The sequence below is a fragment of the Echinops telfairi genome, unplaced genomic scaffold (genome assembly GCF_000313985.2).
Source record: "Echinops telfairi isolate 266 unplaced genomic scaffold, ASM31398v2 ScPeMD7_7404;HRSCAF=8442, whole genome shotgun sequence".
Lineage (NCBI taxonomy): Eukaryota > Metazoa > Chordata > Mammalia > Afrosoricida > Tenrecidae > Echinops > Echinops telfairi.
Window position 1 is genome coordinate 2052442 of NW_022111304.1, and position 6956 is coordinate 2059397.

Genomic DNA, 6956 nt, shown 5'->3' on the forward strand with positions numbered 1-6956 from the left:
CATGGGATCTGGTGATCTATCAAAAGAGGTCCATAGTGGAGGTGAGGGTGGGGCTCAGGCACCACCACCACCACCACCACCACCACCACCACCACACTATTCAGCATAGAAGAAGGAGGATGAGGAGCAGGAGAAGGAGAAGAGTGTACATGGTTTAAGTCTAACTCATAAAGAGGCAAAGTAAGAGCCGTGTGTTTTAACATGATTTTGAAACTGAAGGTTCAATGGTTTCTCAGAAAAGCTGTCCTCTTGATGTCTCGTGCCAATCCTTCCCAGTTGGCCTGCAGAATTGTCCCCCAAAGCACCCCCATAGAGAAGATAATCAAATGGGTTGCTGACAGTTCCAGTTCAGATTCAGAATTCCCCTCCTTTCCCTGCACCTCAGTGTCACCAGAGGAGGCCCATCAGAACTCTCCATCAGAGCAGGGGATGGATTGGGAGGAGGGAACATAGATGGAGAGACTGAGGGTGGGGGAGGAGTCTGTTTAGATATATACCAGGAGTGGGTTGGTGTAAGGCCTAGCCCAGCATGCAGATTATCACTCAGAAAGAAGTTTTCATTCCTTGCTCCTTCTGATCTGACCCACAGAAACACAAAACTAAGCCTATCCATTTACTAGCTGTGTCTGTTCATAGCTATTGACCAGGATACAGGATCACCACTTAGTCTATCATCATCTTCTTCATCATCATCATCTTATTAAATAGATACATTGACTGCCTAATAGGAAGTGTGTGTGTGTGTGTGTGTGTGTGTGTCATGTTTCTCCGTGCTCATTCCCTTTCTCAGAACTCAAAACTGGCTGAAAGGTATCCAACAAGCCAGAGGTGCAAAAGACAACTTAAAAAAACGTCTCCACACCTTTGCTTTCTTTCTCAACCACACCTGGGGGAAGTTTCACAAAGCTAGGGTCTTCTGGGGCATTTCCAAAAAGATAAACCAAAGGGGTTTCTTCTAGTTGCTACCCTGCCCCCATGAGATGAGGATCCGATAAGAAGGAAAACTCATTAAAGGTAAGTGTGTAGGGCGGGTTGCGGGTGGGGGGCTGGGGGCAGTGGCTCGCATGAACATCTTGGCCAGAATCTGAATGCAGGACAGGAGTTGATATCCACACCCGAGCCCACACTTAAAAATCCCAGAGGGGAAAAAAGTAATTACGAAAAAAATTCCAGAGAATTGAACAGGATCACGGGGGTGAACGAGAAATCCAGAGGGCACCCTCAGCACTTCAGGTCCGTGTACAATTCCCATCAAGATACAGCTTTGTCAGAATCAGAGGGTAGATGCCAAAGACCTCTCCGAACTGGTTCAGGGATGTGTGTATGGGTGAGGGGTGGGGGTGGGGGGTGACAATGGGGCATTCTCAGCATCGCTCTTCCCTTTGGTATCCGAGACGCGGAGGGAGCTAGATGGGAGGAAGAGAGGGAGAGAGGGAAAGAGGAGGGAGGGAGGGACGGAGAGGGTTGGAAGGGAAGAGGGAGACAGAGACTCAAGTACTTTTCGCGCTGATTGGTTGATGGGGGCCATGTGACCCTGCACAGCGCATGCCTGATTGGTTGCTTGACCTTTTTTCTCTCGGGTTAAAGAACTAGGAACAAAATTAAATGTTTTCCGGGTTGGCTGGGGCACCTTGGCACCTGGTTGACAGCCCATCCCCCCATCCCCTCTGGAGAAACCTCAAAATCGGAGTGCGAGACAAGAGGATGTCTGTGCGGGAAAACTCAGACTCTCAGCCCTGTGTGCATGGCTCTGTTTTTAGGTGGAATGGACAGCTGAGGGGTGCACATGGTTTTAGGGGCTGGGAGGTACGGGTATACGGTGGGCGGGGTGCTGGTGGTATTTAAATGGAACTTTTGAGCCTAGGGAACACAAAAGGGTGAGGAAGTTACTGGACGCCGCCACCCCCCCAATACTCTGAAAATCATAAACACACAAACTCATAGCCCTGTCTACACAGAGGAAAGGCCTGGGACGAGACTGGACCAGGGGTCTGGGAGATCAGCCGCGTCGGTCTGGTCAAATTTTTGGTTCAAGACCTTGGAGCGTGCTCCCTAGGGCTCTGAGGCCTGGGGGATGGGGTGGGGTGGGGGCGGGAACCAAGTGATAGCCCAAGGGAAACTTCCTTCGCCCTAGCCCCTGGACTCGGAAATTTTCCCCAAACCTTTAAAACTCACAGATCGTGGGGGAGAGAACGTGGAAGATGGTGAAGAAAGGAGGGCCGACGTTGTTAACTTTTCTAATGGGCGACCCGGGCAGGAATTATCTGGGTCCTAAGGCTTGGGGGAGGAGGAGTCAAGGGGTAGGGCGACGGAGGAGGGAGCCCAAACAGGCCCTGAGGAGGACGCTGAGCACAGCGGGCACGCACGCACGCTGGAGCCCGGGAGGAACCGGGCTCCCTCCTGGTCTTGGGGCCTCCTCTCCCCTCTCCAGGAGGCTCTGCCTCGCTCTCTTTCACGGTTAGATTCCCACTTTTTTCTCTGTCCCTTGGGCGACAAGCAGCGACTGCACCAACAAGGTAGCCTTCACACCCACCAGCGGGAACTCTTCACAAAGCGGGTGCCACCTCCCCCGGCCCCTCTTACCCTCTAGTAAGCATAGCGGTCCCTGCACGGACCCCCTGCCTGCCTCAGGCCCTGCTGTGGAACCCCTCTGGCATTAACTAGGTGTGGAGGAGCTGGGCCACCCTGGTCTACCTCAAGGTGATGCCAGGGTGGGAGTGGGGATGCGTGCTCGCTGCAGGTGTGGAGGACGTGTGCCTCCCACCCCTCCTATTCATTTCTGTGCCCCTCCTTCCCAGGAACCTCTTGAAAGAGAGTCCCAGGCTGAGAAGTGACCCCCAAACACAATGTCTAAATTGGGTCCCTCTGGCTGCACCCTGTCTCTGTCCAGACCGCTCTCTCCTCTGGGCCAGGTTTCTCAGGGCCAGTCTGGCGCACACCCATCCACCACTCAGCACAGGAACCTCTGGGCCTGAGGGGGGTGAGGAGGGTCTAGATTCACTGGGGCAAAGGCAAAGGCAGCCAGAAAAACTCCAGCAGCAAGAAGGAGGGAGCAGAAGGAAACCACGCTGGCCGAAAACAAACCACACTCCCAGGCTACCACCCAGGCTGGGACAGCTGCCCGCTCAGGCCTGGTGCCCAGGGGAGGGGCTGCTTCAGGATCCCTGAGCTAAACCAGCCACCTCCAAGATGGTTCTGCCAGTTCAGGCCGAAGTCTTCGGACTCAGAAACCTCCAGAGCCCTCCTTCTCTGCCCCTTTCCTGGGGTCTCCACCATAACTGGACTCTGGGCCTCTGGCCAAGGCCTGAACCCATCCCTCCCTAGACCGAGGGGACCCAGAGACACACGCCTTGCCTTCTTCTAGACTCCAGATTTGACACAGTCCCAGAAATATCAAACACCCACCCACCCCTGCCACCACCACAGGGATTTCGTCCCAACTGGGGAGGAGGAGGGGGATCAGGAAAACCTGTGTGGGAGAAGGGCTGGTGTGGGGAGATAAGCACTCAGCCCTTCCTCACTGGTCACCCAGCGTCCCTCTCTCCTCTCCTCCTGCCCCAACCCTTATTTTTCCCCACCGTCAACCTGCACACAGCCTTGCGGCCTGGGGAGGTCTTCTTCTCGCCCCTTAATGAGGAGACTAGCTTCCATTATGATTACAGGGGGGGGGGGGATTTGGTAAACAGGAGACAGGGTCAGAAAGAGAACCCAAAAATGAACTTACAGCATTCGCCTGGGATTCATTTGCGAAGATGTAACCTCTCTCACCACCATCCCCAGCGCCGTAATCCCCTCTAACTGCCAGGCCCTCTGTCCTAGCATTAAACCTCACCAGCAGCTGCGTGGCTGGACAGTTAAGATTATATATGATGTAAATATATTGTGGGTTTGTCAGCTCTCCCTACACCATAAAACTTGGTTTAATGATACCACGTGGTCCCCCAAGAGCCACTCACGGGCTTGCCTTCAGGCCATTCACATAAATAACCTCCAAAAGTTTCAAACTCCTAAATTCACATAGAAGCCCTGGGTATTTCTCTAACGCTCAGTTACACTAAAAAGCCCTTGTGCTGCTCTTTTGCCCCACCCCCACACCCCCTTGCAGGGGGGGAGGGGGGAAGAGGGTGGATCCTTATTTATTTATTTACTTACTTATTTCCATAAGGACCTGTCGCCTTCAAGGTCGTTTTGATTTTTTTTCTTGCTATTTTTTTCTCCTCTCTCCTCTAATTGCTCAGAGTGGGCCGTGTCCCCCTCTTCCCACTCCCCCGGGAAGGTAAGTCAAGCTTCTTCCCCTTCTTTCTTGCTGCCAGAGGGGGTGGGTTCCAGGGCAAAGTGGAGGGGCAGGCTCCATGGTCTCCTTTGGGGACCCCAAGCCCCTCTAGCAACTCCCCCAGAGCGACGCCAAACTCTGGTCCTTGGAGATTGTACCAGGGGGCTGACTGGAGGTGGTGACGTACCATCCAGACCCTGAACCCCTGAACAGAAGCATCTGCTCAGGGGGACAGCAAGGGTCTGGGCAGTACTCTCTACCAACAGCCAGAGAAGTGCAGTGCAGGGGAGTCCTTCGGAAGCCTCTGGCTTGGTTGTCCATGCCGCTGATGCTGCTGAAGCCCAGGCTGGGGCCTGGGTGCAAGCCTGCTGACTGTGAGGGGGAGCAGGGAGGACAAGCAGGAATGGCTGCACCCACAGAAACACAGCCAAGTTGAGGCAGTCCTCCTCCTTCTCCTCTTCCTCCTCCTCCTCCAGCTCCTGGAGGGAGAAGAGGCCCAAGCCTTTCTGGGAAGAGGCAGGCAGTGCAAAATGGGGCCTTTGCACCCTGCCAGGAGGGCCTTACCAACACCCCACCTCCACCCCAGCCCTGGCAAAGCCCTTGGTGTTCCGGGTTGGGCAGTGAGCCCCCTGGGCAGGCAGCACAGGGCCTCTAGCGGCCAGGGAGGCTAGGGTGGTGGGGGTGGTGTGCCTCTTTCTTAGTTAACTGCTACCCACTGGAGACGCCTGCACTTCTCCATGCTTCACTGCTCACCCGATAGTTTTACTCAGCATGGAGAAAAAATTAAAATAACTCCCCGAAGGAAATTACACATTTTATTTCAGTGAGAGAGAGAGAGAGAAAGCAAGAGAGAGAGAGAGAGAGCAGAAAGAGAGGGTTGGGGCTGGGCTGGGCCGCCCGCCTGCTGTGAGGAAGTTAAAGAGCCCTGATCAGGGAGGGCCCTAGCCTAGCCTGCAGGGTGTGTGTATGTGTGTGCAGAAGGGTGGTAGCCATGGGTGCTGTTCTTTCTGTACACACTTGTAGAGACCCCCTACATGCCAGGAAGGGGTGAAGAAAGTCTCTCTTCTCTCTCTCTCTCTCTCTCTCCTGTTAAAAACAGACAGATTGGTAGCATGGAGAGTGGGGCTGGAGAGAAGTCAGTCTTACAATAAATTCAAGGCGCATCAACATTCATAATCATAAATATTCTCCCTGGCCCACCTTCCCCAGAGCATCTCTGCACCCTGGCCCTCTGAACTTCGGGGTCAGCCCCTTAGCCCAGCTCCCGAATCCACCCCTTCCCAGTGTGTGTGGGGGTCCTAAACTCCACTTCAGGAAATCGCCCTTTTGTGGGAGGTGGCAGAGGAAATGCAGTAAAGTTTTATGGACCCTTCCCACATTTGTTTCTCCAGCAAAGTGCTTCCTCCTCCGCCCCCCACCCCACCCCAGGAGAGCTGAGCAGAGCAGAGCTTGGGCCTAGGCTGAGAGTGCCCCCCCCCCGTTCCTGCCCCCCCCCCCAAATCCCAGAGAATGAGATAAATGATGGCAAACTGCCTGACTCCAGCATAAGTCTATGCAGCTCTTTCCCCAGCTAATTGCCCTGTAGAGCCCTGGGGCTCAGAAGGTTGGTTGGGGGGTGGGTGGGTGGGGGGGAGGCAGAGGGAGACAGTGGGAACATTCCTGCCAGGCAGGTACACCCTGCAGACTGTCTGGTCCCTTCCCCAGCACCCTAGGAAGTTGAGGCACATCTCATCCAACTGCTCACAGCACGTGCAGGACCAACTCCTTCCAGGGTCTTTCTGGGACCAAATGGGCCTCTAGACTGAGGGATCAGCTGCCCCCCCAGGGACCACCCAGCCTGGAGAGATCTGTGGAGGCCCAAAGGGCCAGAGTCTGAATTTGGTGGGGTCCCAGGCCCCTGCACATGTGCTCTGTCAGGGGTGGCAGCTGCTGCCAGTCTAGACTTGAGAGCCTTTCAGAAACATCCTGCCAGGGTGGGCATGGGGTGAGAGGCCTAGGTGCTTTGGACAGTCCTGCACAGGCAAAGTCTGCAGAGGGCAGAGGGCTCCTCCCTCCCCCACAGGCCCTTCTGGAGCTAAGGATCGACGAAGGAGCTCAGTTTCACCTCCCTCTTCTCTCTCTTCTTGCTGCCTCTATCCAAAATCCCCTAGAAATTTTTTTTGGGGGGGAGGTTTAAAGGCAATGGGGGTTCACCTTACACTTCACAGTCCACGTAGACCCCTTTACCCACTACATGCCCCAAAGAGAGAGGAACCACTGTATCTTCTGTCCTGGTCTCTAGTCGGTTTATTTGATATGACAAAATATAGTTTCAGGAGGGACCCGGAGTCAATAAATAGTTGGGCAACAGCGAGGGGGCAGGAGGGCACAGAAAGTCGTGGCAGGGACCATGGATGAGGCAGCCAAAAGCCTCTGGGACCGCTTCCTGGGACCCAGTGACAGGTGACCCACATAGCAGAACTAGCGGGCTGAGGCTGCAGGCCTCAGCGGGCATGCAGCGGGCACGGACTGGCGTGGTTCCCCCGGCTCTCACGATGGAAAGAAGGCTGGTCGAGCAGAGGGCACCAGAGGGGGCCCTAGGCTGACTTTCAGATATCGCCCCCTTTCATATGTAAATCATTTAAATGACGATCGAGTTTAGACGCGGCTAGGAAGCACCCCGAGTCTGGCGCCGGGCTCGGGC

The 6956-nt window shown here is 54.8% G+C and overlaps 1 protein-coding gene across 1 annotated transcript in view; it reads right to left on the bottom strand.

Moving 5' to 3' along the window:
• The window catches only part of HOXC4 (homeobox C4), a 62314-nt gene that overhangs the window by 14990 nt on the left and 40368 nt on the right, over positions 1–6956 (bottom strand). The gene's annotated exons all lie outside the window — the stretch shown is intronic.